This window comes from Pteropus alecto, unplaced genomic scaffold (genome assembly GCF_000325575.1).
Source record: "Pteropus alecto unplaced genomic scaffold, ASM32557v1 scaffold106, whole genome shotgun sequence".
Classification (NCBI taxonomy): Eukaryota; Metazoa; Chordata; class Mammalia; order Chiroptera; family Pteropodidae; genus Pteropus; species Pteropus alecto.
Window position 1 is genome coordinate 17,617,403 of NW_006442103.1, and position 11,073 is coordinate 17,628,475.

General features: G+C 45.6%; 1 protein-coding gene across 13 annotated transcripts in view; it reads left to right on the forward strand.

Annotated features, from left to right (window-relative positions):
* The window catches only part of BCL9 (B cell CLL/lymphoma 9), a 77,245-nt gene that overhangs the window by 41,576 nt on the left and 24,596 nt on the right, over nucleotides 1–11,073 (forward strand). Inside the window, exon 1 of one of the 13 annotated variants that reach the window (XM_025052180.1) lies at nucleotides 6,927–7,854. The exons of the other annotated variants lie outside the window; for them this stretch is intronic. The gene's annotated coding sequence lies outside the window, so the exon portion shown is untranslated. Of the gene's footprint in view, nucleotides 1–6,926; nucleotides 7,855–11,073 lie in introns of those variants that run through there. 13 annotated transcript variants of the gene reach the window in all.

Below are 11,073 nucleotides of genomic sequence, written 5' to 3' on the forward strand. Positions count from 1 at the left end.
GACTCCAGCACAGAGCCGGGGAATTAGAGACCTTGCTTCCTCTACCCCACCCCCACGATGTGGGTGGTGGGTGGTCCCGAGGCCAGCGCCTTCCACCCTGGACTACCTTTTCTATACTCCACTGCCTCTCTCTTGAACTCCCAGATTCTTATCATTTTAACCCTTTATTTTCACAAACAAGGACAGTAGTCTACATTTGCTTCATTTGCACCAGAAATGGGAAAGAAGGAGAAACGAAAAGGGTTGTCAGGCCCTGGGGAAGGGAAGGGATCTTTCTTTCAGTCCTTAGCTGGGGTAGGCTTCCCCTCCCCCAGGGTGCTCCTCTCGGGTGGGGGTGGGGCGAGTGGAGGCGAGGCCTCCGCCTTCGGAGGTGGGGGAGCCCCTGCCAGCCGTTACCTGAAAGTGTCTGCCGGCTCCTTCCAAATTCAGAAGTCAGTCTTGGGGTGACAGAGCCTGATTCCAGGGATGGGCCAGCACAGTACCTGCCCTTCCTGGCGATAAGAGATTGTGTGAAACATTGTCGCTCTTGAAACACCGGACTCCCTGATGCTGATCTTATCCCTAACTGGGATAAAAGTGTGTGCGGTTCTCTTTTTAACGTTGAAATGCAGGGAACAGATTCAGTCCATCCTTGTGTATTTTAGTCACTTAGAGTCAGTGTCGCCCCGATGGATTTGCCCTACTGTTTACAGCGCTTCAGGGCACATACTTCTGCCTTCGGCTTAGAGGATCCAGTAAACCTGAACATGAGCCGGACTTGTTGCTACGGTATTCATTAGCCCAGACAGACCATCCTCTCTGTCCCTAAGTGGGTAATGACACCAGAGGTTTTGCCCTTGACATTTTTCTTTTCTCTCGTGGGCTTTTTCCTCTGGTGAGCTCGTTGGTTTTTATTGCTTCGGCTGTCACCTCCGCACCTCCAGCCTGCCCCTCACCTGGTGGGACGTCTCCACTTCTGTGTCCAGTTGTCATTCTAAAACTTAACTCTGTATATTCCTTTGCAAACCAGCTCCACCTTTCTAAAAAAACTGCTTTATTTAGGTGTACTTTACAAACCAAATAGTCTCCCACTTTAAGGGTCCGATTCAACGACTTTTTTCGTAAACTTAGTCTTGTGTAACCATCACTAAAATCCAGCTTTAGAACATTTGCTTCACCCCAGAAAGATCCCTCATTCTTATTGGCAGTCCATCTCCATTCCCGCTCCACCCCACCCCTTAATCGGCTGTCTCTGTATATTTGCCTTTCTTGGATAGTTATGAAATTATACATAATCGGTCTTTCATATCTGGCTTCTCTCATCTAGCATGGTGATTTCGAGGTGAGTCCATGTTATAGCACATACCGGTACCTCTTTTCATTGCTGAATGTCTTCTGTTGTATGGATGTACCACAATCTATCCATCTGCTCATTAGTTGATGGACATTGGGGTCGTTTCCACGTTTGAGCCGTTAGAACTGCTATAGAACATTCACATCCAAGCCTGTGTGGCCATATGTGTCTGTTTCTCTTAAGAGCGGAATCGCTGGGTCACATGGTAAACTTATGTTTAACTCTTCAAGAAACTCTTAAACCGTTTTCGAAGGTGGCCGCAGCGCTTTCCATTCCCACCAGCGACGTATGAAAGTTGCAGTTTCTCCCCATTTTTTACTGTCGCCATCCCCAGTTGGTGTGTAGTGTTCCTTCACTGTAGACCAGTGTCATTTTTGAACCATCCCCCTTTCTGAGCACAGTGACCCCATTTCTACCGATGTTATGGCTGGAAACCAAACTTCAGGGCCTCTTCCTTCCCCTCGTGGTTACAGGCTGCCGACGTGAGCTGGATTTGCCTCTCCGTTCTCTGTTACCCTGCCCACCTGCTGGTCTCCAGTCTTCCAGCTGCTCTCCTTGCTGCTTCTAGTTCTTTCTTCGAGTCTTCCTTTCCCGTAGTTGCGGATTAATTGTCAGAATAGGAACCTGAAATGGCAGGCATGGATATGGAATCGGGGCGTCTGTGCTCTAGTCCAGGAATCACACTCATTGTCACATGACCTCGAATTAGTTTTGTAACTTATCTGAGCCCAGCCTCCTTCACTGAGTTACTTGACCTCTCTGAGTCCGTTTCCTCTTGTGCAAGGTAAGAATAAGAACAGAGCCTCTCTCACAGAGCTGTTGGAAGCCAACCGAATAATCCAGGTAAAGCCCTTAGCACAGTGCCAGGCTATGGGGAACACTCAGTCAGTGCTTGCTGATATTATTTTAATGGTCGTCGTGACTGTTATTACTATTCATTATCGTGGAGGTATCTTCCACACATCTCACATGGTTATCATAAGGATCGAATGTGGCTGTGAATGTGAAGGTGTTTGGGGGAATACCATGCAAATCGCAGTGGTGTTATTCTTGACACCGTTTTCCCCTTGCTCGGGGGCAGAGGCGTTGCAGGATGGCGGCAAGAACACAGGCATTGGCGCCAGCCTAGCATCCAGTCTGGACTGTGCTAGTTAACAGTAGAGAGGCTTGGGCAAGTAATTTAACCTCTTCATTTTGGTTTTCTCATCTGCAAAATGGATATAATTATAAATCAAATTCGGGACGATAGTGTGAGGAAGCGGGGTTCAGTAAACGGTGGCTTTTTTTTTTTTAAGCTCACAGTGTATCCTCATATGCTTATATTCCGCGTAATGAAGTCCCACCTATTCACCCAACTGTACTCCCCACTGCTTCCCACCACTCACGTGGGGCAGCAGCTGTCATGTGGGGAGTTGGAGCCTCCACCTCAGGCCGACTTGGGTTTCCATCTAAGCTCCCAATTCTGCATGAATTTAGCAGTTACTTACCCTCGAAACATCTGGCCCCTCCACTGTAACAAGGGAACAACAGTTCATCCCTCATGGGGTTATTACGTGCATTAAATGAGACACTGTAAATGTCATACTTAGAACGGGGCTTGGCACACGCACATGATGAGTCCTCGATGAATGGCAGCGGTCGGTACAGTTGTTTGCAACCACCTCTCTCATCATCATTTCCTGTCCACACATATGCCGTTGTCCTTCCGTTCGCTGGCTCGGCTCCTTGTCTCTTCCTCCTGGGTCATCTTCCGCTTCTATGTCCAAACATCATTCTAAAACTTAACTCTCTATCTTATTCTTCAAGGCCCAGTTCAACTTCTGATCCTGAGAATTATCACTTCCGACCTCACGCTGTGTTCACTGCTTTTCTTCCCTGACTGGAAATCCAGAGTTTGTGTCACGTCTGTCATACACTTTAGGAATTAATTGTTCTTAAACTTTTTCCCCCTCGGCTGGACTGTGAGATTCCTGACGAGGACTATGTCTTCATCTTCTAATAAAATTCTCATTCAGTTTGGCACGAATATTAGGTGTTTATTAATTTTTTGTTGATAAACAATAACTAAGAAAGTAAACACGTAAAAGCCATTATGAAAATTAAAAACCAGGGCTTTCTCGATCGCCCGTATAGTCTCCTTCATTAATATGAGGATCGACACTGGTCCTGAGCATAATTATTTTTGCCAAAACACAGCATGGAATGGAGAAGGGGACTGTGGGTGGAGAGTCCCAACGTCAAGGTCAGCACTGTTTGTTAACTTAGTAAAGCTTGTCTTTGCTGACATGAATGACCTTGTCTTTGCTGACATGAATCATCACTTCTTGGCAACTCTCTTCAATCGCACCCCTTCCTCCGATCCCAGAGGACCTACTGCCCTCACAAAGCCCTCTGAGTATTTCCTTCCAGCTTGAATTTCTCTGGAAGGTTCTCCAAGCTTCAGAATCAGCCTTTTCTTTCTTCCCCACTATATTTCCTCAGTATAGTTAGCAGTCAATAAGGATAGAGGTCTGGTCAGAAAAATTATTCAAATAAAACAAGCTGAGACTTTATTGTGTTACTCTTCCCAAGGGCTTGGGGAAGTGACAACTTATATCTAAATTTCTCTTGGCAGAATTTAAAGGCATGTGTTAAGAGTTGAGGAGGTACCAGTGAAATTTGGGGTAAGAATCAGAACTGAGGAGATGGTCTTTTAGGGCTTCTTTAAGGGAGCCTAACTCTAATCCCATCGTGGATAATCCAGAGATGAGAAAATGCACTAACAGTAACCAACATTTATTGGGCACTTACTATGTGCCAGGCACCCTTCTCACATACATGCAGTTACTCATTTATTCCTCACGCTACCCTGTGAGGAAAATATTATCATTACTCCACTTAAGGGAGAAAAAAACCGAACCCTAGACAGGGTAAGTAATTTTTCTAAGGTCACACAGCCTTCTGATGGCACAGCTGAGAGTCAAAGCCAGACAGGCTGATTGACAGCCCCTCCACCCAGAAATGGCCCTGTTAAATCATGGGTCTCCCCTTGTAAACATTCTGGGGAAAACGTAAGGACCAACTTCATGAGAAAAAACTAGGTATCATCATCATCATCATCATCATCATCATCACGTCAGACACGGGGTAGTGCCACTGCATGCAGGGCACTGCCCAGAATGCTGACAAGACAGAGGCGTCCAGCACCGCTGAATGTCTGAATCAGCCTGTCCCCTGACCCCTTCAGGTCGCCCCAAATGGCTCCGCTTCCGTGAAGCAGTTTCTGCTCACCTCGCCCAGCCCCTGAATAACAGATCTCCTCTGATTGCCATTTTACTTTTTGCCTCTGCTCTGCCACTTATTTGTTCCTTTCTATCTTGTATTGTGGTTATTTATCTACATTGTCACACAGCCGAGCCTTTGCACATGGCCGAGTCCTTTGCCTGGCTGACTTGTATTCTTTGAGACTCCACTCGCGTCTTTTTGCATTCCCCGATTCTCCTGTTTGGATTAGAGACCTCTCTTTCGTGTGCCCCATTTTCATCCATATCACTGCAATTGTTATAATTGACTATAAACATTTACTTAGTATTCCTAATGAGATAGGTCCCACATCCCAACAGCAGGGAACTTGCCTTATACTTATTTGAATCTTCAGTATTTTGCACAATGCCTGTTACCAGTGAGGCGTTTACTAACCTTTTCGTGAATGAATGAATGAGTGAGGGAATCTTCCATATAAGTCTGATTACACTTTGAGGACAAAATTGGATATCCGATTCATTTTTCTGTACCTCCCCGCCCCAAGATGCCCTGCATATAGTAGATGCTCAATAAATATAGCAATGAAAAAATATCTGCAAAACACAAAGAGGTAAAAGATTCTGTTCTCAGGATATAGGGGAAGACTGAGAACCGCAATAAACGGTAGATGACATTAAAAGTTTACATATCTAGGCTATGTTCTAAAACTGGAGATATAAACATCTACTACTGAAATAAATGAGAAAGAAAGTAACATTTATTTTCCTTTTGTCTGAAGTTACTTGGCTAGTAAAATACAGTCCAATATTCAGACTCAGGTCCCGGCGACTCCAAAGTCAGTATCGTTCCTGTTACACCACCCGGTTGAGATCGTAGGGTGTGGGGCTCTAGTTTGGCCCAGAAAAGCCAGTAGGGCCTAAGTAACTGGAGAGGAATCAGCACTGTATGAACTATAATGCGTATAAACCGGTCTTTAAGGACGATGCAGCTGGTAAGAGCACAGAGAACTGAGCAATGAGGGAAGAGGCTGGAGGCAGGAACATCTCTTTAGAAGCTATTACGACAGTCCCAACTTGAGAACAGAAGACAAGAGGCTGATTTAAGGAGGAATTCCTGGACTCAGGTGACTGAGAAGATACAGAGACAGAGGGAGAATTTGAGTCAGGATTCCTCCAAAGTATTGAGCCTAAAGTGAAAGACGATGGATTCAGAGGTAAGACTTATTTTTGAAAGATGGCGAATTTGCTTTTTGACAGGAGCAGTTAACTTCTAGATAGGCAAGCCGAGCAAATAAAAATGCAGGATTTAAGCTCAAGAGAGGCCTGGGCTAGACTTGTGGATGTGTCGGTCATCTGCAGAGAGGTGATGGACGAAGCTAGGGAGTGACAGAGCTGGCCTAGGGCGAGCTAGAGAGAGGAAAGATCAAAGACCAGGGACTCTCAGGAAATTCAAAATTAGGGGACAAAAGGAAGAACTTAAATCACAAAAGAAGTCAGACCTCTAGGAATCTATCTGAAGGAAATAAAATCACTATCTCAAAGATATATCTGCATCCCATGTTCATTGCGGTATTATTTCCAATAGCCAAGACATGGAAAGAACCTAAGTGTCCATCAATGTGGATAAAGAAAATGTAATTTCTCTCTCTCTCTCTCTCTCTCTCTCTTTCTCGGAACCTAAGTGTCCATCAATATGGATAAAGAAAATGTACTTCTCTCTCTCTCTCTCTCTCTCTTTCTCGCTCTCGCTCTCTCTCGCTCTCTCTCTCTTTCTACACACACACACACACACACACACACACACACACACACACACAGTGGAATATTCAGCCATAAAAAAAGGAAATCCTGCCATTTTTGATAAACATGAATGAAACTCGAAGGCATTATGCTAAGTGAGATAAGTCAGAGAAAAACAGATACCGTGTGATCTCACCTATATGTGGAATCTAAACAAAAAACAAAACCAAAAACTCACAGAACAGGTCGGTGGTAGAAGGTGGGGCAGGGGGAGGCATGAAGGTATCCAAAAGGTACAAACCTCAGGCCGTAGGATAAATAGGACCTCGGAATGTAAGATGTAGCGTGGTGACTATAAACAACGCTGCATTATGTGTTTGAAAGCTGCTAAGAGAGTAGATCTTAAAAGTTCTTATCTCACACACACACATTATACCCATGCGAGACAATGGATGTTAATTAAACTGTGGTAATCATCTCTCAGTCTATACGTATATCAAATCATTATGTCGTACGCCTTAAATTTATACAATGTCATATATTAATTATATCTCAATAAAATTGGTGGGGAGAAGAAGACCATACCAGAATATCATTATATCTTGGAATTCAAACTCTACGGGATTCAGAAAGAAAAAGATATTCATGATTCATTGGATGGATTTGGTGATTAGTTTTGGCCATATAGGAGAGAGAATTCGGGTAGAATGGCTGGGTTATTACAGAGTAGGAAAAAGAATTGTGGTGGCAGAGAATGTAGGTTACCCTTTGGGTAAATTGGGAATTAAAAGGGAGAAAAAAAAGATCTTCAGTGTAAGCAACATTTTATCGAAGATACTAAAACAAAGGGTAAGTTAATGTTAGAGAGATAATTGAGCAAAACCCTTCAGAGGTGGATGAGATGACAGGGTTGGTCTTGCAGCGGATCTGAAGGGCAAAATTCCTGGGGAAATAAATGTCTAGAAGAAAATGAAAGCGGTAGTAAAAATACTTACACAGAATTATCGCTGGGAAAGAGGTTCAGAATCAGAAGTGAAACTGTGCATTAGTGAAAATTGGAGAGAAAAAAGGATGTGTGACTATAAGGATAGGTATGAAGAGCTGGTATGGAGATCACGAGATTTGGGGAGAAGCGGTCAGAGCGCACGACACACTTCCGTTGCTTCTTGTTAAGCCACGATGGGCCACGATTAGGTTGGGACCCTGGGGAAGGGGGTCGGCATTTATAGATCAGCATTTCGATATCAGTCATTTAGGGCTCAGGAACAGCAGACTGAGCGTCGCATAGCTTGACTTCTAGAAGGCAGACAGTAAGGGTAGAAGGCAAAACCGTGTCGATTCGAGTGTGAGAATAACGGAGAATCGTTGGTGTTACCTTCTCAAAGGATCTGTCACGTCACGGATCTGTCAGGGCTCCCACAGACAGGGCGCCCGTAATTCCCAAATCGCGGAAAGCAGATAAGCGGTGATGCAGAACAAGGCCCAAGCTCACGTCGAGAGTGCCAAAGGCCCCGGGTAGAGCTGCGGGAAGAAAAGCAGGTGAGAATATCTATTCCTTCCTAACGAAAGCGACACTTAGCCTTACATTTTCCCGGCAGAGATGAAGCTCTGGGACTGCCCCTCGACTTCCATGGCCTGGTGAAAGCTGGGGCGCGGTGGTTTGTTTCCCCTTCATGGGTTCCCTAAAGAAGAAACCACTTCCCAGCTCATTCTTTACAGCACTGGGCAGCTGCACTGTGAGAGTCAAGATGCTGTTCCATTCTGACCCTTCACTGTCCATCATAAATGACCCTCTTGGTAGTAGTATTCCTTTGAGGTTGAAATTCGCCAGTTTTGGTTTGGACAATGAGGGAGATGAATTGGTTAGAAACAGTATAAGCGGCAGGAAATTGTGGACAGAACGAGGGTTTTGACCAAGGCAAGAATTTGTTAGGACCTCTGAGAACCCTGGCACCAGCTGGCTGAGTGGGCTCAACCTCTGAGTCTTAATTCCATCCTTCCTAAGGTAGGACTTCATGTTCTCTCTTCCAACAATAAATGCCGTGATGAATGACGATCCTGGGGAGTTAGAACAGTGCAGTAGAGTGCTGGACTTAAATTCTAGTCCCTAAAAATGGGCATCGTCTTGGCAAGTCATTAAACTTCTGTCTTAGAATTCTCATCTGTAAACTGGCGGGGGGTGGGGGGAGGGAGGAGTCCTTCTTAAAATTTAGGGACAAGTTCGTCAAGAGCTAAGATAACAAAATTAGTTTGAAAGTGGAGTTTACAGGTAGAAAAGACCAGAGGCAACCTTAAATAAGGGATGCTGAGATTAGTTGAAGAACTAAGAAGCCAGTCACATCATCCACGTTTGTGTCACCGTGCGTGCTTGTCGTCACTATGAGAAGCAAATTTCAGAAAGTAAAAAAATCAAACCCAGGTTTCTTTAGTGTCAGAGGCCTTTATTTTTTTAAACAGTTTCACCATTTGGATTTAAGAAACGATTTATCTTAGAATTTCTAGAGTAGTGGAAACAGTTTGAAGCTTTTATTTATAGGATGATTTTTTTAAAGTGATTTCATCATTCTCCGTTAGTATTTATGTGTATACAGTAGGCTTGATTCCTATACAGCAAAATAGAATCCTTTCTCAGATGAGATAGAAATGCGTGGAAGCTGGAAAATTCAGAGGACGAAAATTTAGTCAAATAGATAAACTGTTTGATAGAATAAATCACATTTTAAAACACATTTCTATCCCACCATGTGCAATGTAGCTCCGGAGATGCTAACCTTCAGATGTCATGACTTTTAGCATACTTAAATCTTCAATATTATTCCCTTTTTACCCTAGAGTTACCCATTTAATATTCACTTGCATTTTTCTTCTGGTTCAGTAAATAACTTTGAACTTTGACACATAGAGTCGTGTGGGGGTTGTGATGCCTAATAAAATGGTTAAGACGTTTTTGCATGTGTATTGTTACAATGAGCTTGTTTTGAGTTTTCTGAGTAAAAGTAATCTAGTCTGGCACACTCTGCCCACAGCTCATTTAGTAGCGGTTTTCTCTCATAGATACGGTCTGTGGATTCCTTCTTGCACCTATATCAGCGATCCCAAGTGTTTCTTGGGTTTAGTTGTCTTTTCCTATGTCCATCCCTGACTCTTTTCCTCCCGCCTTCTTTTACAGAAGTTCTTACCTGTGTTACATCAACTCTTCTATCGCCAAAACTTGACCAAAGGAAGCATTCTACTTTAATAATTTCCCATTTAGAATTCTTCAACTGATCTTAGATTTATATTGTTTATACCTACGATTGCCTTTTTTTTTTTTTTTTTTTATCTATTTATATCCTCAGTCATAATGGAAGACAAAGAGAAAACATCTTGCTATGAAAAAAACAGTTTTTCACAGGTTCTAAGCTGGGGAGACATGGCATAGAAACTTATATGACCGGTCGAGTTGTGAATGGTTTCCAAAGCTTTATCTTTTAGGGCTCTCCTGTATCATCCCTTCCAAAAGGCTGCCCCCAAGGAAAAGTCCCTATCTTAGGGAAACCAACACAGAAATAAGTATCCTGGTTAAAACCATGGGTGACAGAAGCAAAAGCAGAAGAAACTGTATCTACTTCTCTTGGCCATCTCGCCTCCTCCATCTATCTTTGGGGAGAATACGCAGTACATTGTAACAGGCAGTCTTCACTTCGCCAAATCAGAGAAGCTGCGGGGCCAGCGCACGTAGTTGCAGAAACATCTGACATCAAGACGACAAACGCAGAGATGTGGGTTTTTTTAGGGGCGGGGGAGGGCTGTGCAGCAGACAGGTCTGTAATAACAGTTGGTCACGGCAGCAGCGAGGGCCACAAAGATAAACCAGGAGTAGCGGGAATCTGAGCTTTATTCAGCAACATGCGCTCACCATGATGCCGTCATTTTTCCTGCCAAAGAAAAAGTGCTGTCCAAAGGGTTACCCTCTCACTTCGCAGGGGACAGTGCCGGGGTGCCCCGGCTTTGAGCTCTCCGGAGCAGATGCCTTCCGCGAAATCAGGGGAGCGATACTGCGATTAAAAACACGGTTGTGAATCGATTCGAGGATTTGGGCAGAAGGTCCCCTATGGGCACTAGGTAGCGATGCGTGAGCGGGGCTGGGCCGGATATGGAAGGAGAGACCCCCGCACCAGCCACAGCGCCTGCAGGACCCTGCCAGGAATCTGCTTTGGAGAGGGTGGAGGAGCGTGCAGCCCCAGAGGGGCCTGCTCCCCTGGGAGGGGAGAAAGCCGGCAACAGCCAAGGCAGTGCAGATTGCGCGGGGAAGGCGAGGGACCGGAGAGGGGATGGGGCGGGCTGGAGTCGCGTCCTGGAGGTGTGAGGGGGTAGCCTTGAGTCCGAGGACTAGGCCGGCTAGGGCGGCAGGCGAGTGCGAGGGAAAGACCCCTGCCTTCGGCAGCTCCCAATCCGTTTCTGTCAAAGATGGCCAAATTCCACGCTGCCCTTCCCCCCTCCGTGCCTCCCCCAGGCGCCTCGGGTTGCTCCCCAGAGCTGCGGGCGGCGGCGGGGGGGTCCGGGCGAGTGTGTGCACGGTGCGGGGCGGGGGGAAGGTGCGGGAAAGGAGAGGGCCTCCCTGGCCGCACCTCCCAGCCCCGCCGGCCCCGGGGGAGGGTCTTTTAGTTGAGAAAGAGGACTCTGCCGCTTTAAGGTGGGGAGTAGGCGTCACCTCTGGCCGGGTGACGGACTGGGGAGGGAACCTGGTGGGCGTGTCCTCGCGAGGCCGGCGGTGGG